This window comes from Etheostoma spectabile, chromosome 7 (genome assembly GCF_008692095.1).
Source record: "Etheostoma spectabile isolate EspeVRDwgs_2016 chromosome 7, UIUC_Espe_1.0, whole genome shotgun sequence".
NCBI classification, from domain to species: domain Eukaryota; kingdom Metazoa; phylum Chordata; class Actinopteri; order Perciformes; family Percidae; genus Etheostoma; species Etheostoma spectabile.
Window position 1 is genome coordinate 21,509,356 of NC_045739.1, and position 880 is coordinate 21,510,235.

Genomic DNA, 880 nt, shown 5'->3' on the forward strand with positions numbered 1-880 from the left:
TGACAAATAAAAAAGATGTGCCGAACAGCGCATGTAGTGTTAGCTTTACCGAACGTCGTAATTAGAGCTAGCTAATCCTAACCACGGGGAAAATGTTAGGTTGGAGCGCGTCTGGTTTTCCTTCGGCGGGGACGCTAGTTAACAGCTTGCTCTAGCCTAGCTATGACACAGGTCGGTAAGCTAACGTCGCCGCTTGCGAAGGCTATCAGCAGAGATTTTAATGTCACAGAATTAGCAAAGGTTGATTTTACCTTAACGCTGCTCCAGCTCTCTCTGAGTAGTGTGTGTGACCGGACTCTGCTGCGCACGGACCAAAGCGGTACTCCTTTGATGTCCCTAGCCGCTACTTCTTTCAACACCTTTGAAGTATCTACCCGCTATTCTTTTGAAGTCGTGAGGTCATATCACAAAATTTATATTACCTTCACAGCTAAAAGCATAATAAATGTAAATGTAAATGTAAAATATCTCTATAAAATGAAATAATTTAATTTTATAGAGATATTTATTTTTCCATTTATTCTCTGCTTCTTTAACATTAACTAATATTTTCTGTCTGTCTTATTAACTACAGTATCACTACTGCTGTTGTTTTACACAGACTACCGCATATTCAAAAATACAGTAATCACGTAAATCAAATGTTACTACCCATAATGCCTGCATATACAGTAATGAACCGGAAAAGAAAATTACGATATTTTACTGGGCATTTTGTGGTAAGAACTGTAGAAATACAGTAGAGTTTAACAGTGTACCGCAAATTCAAAATATACAGTAAAGCACTGTAAAGAACATGTCATTACCATAATGCAATGTTTATTACAGTAATTAACCGGAAAAGAAAATTACGATATTTTACTGGGCCATTTGTGGTAAG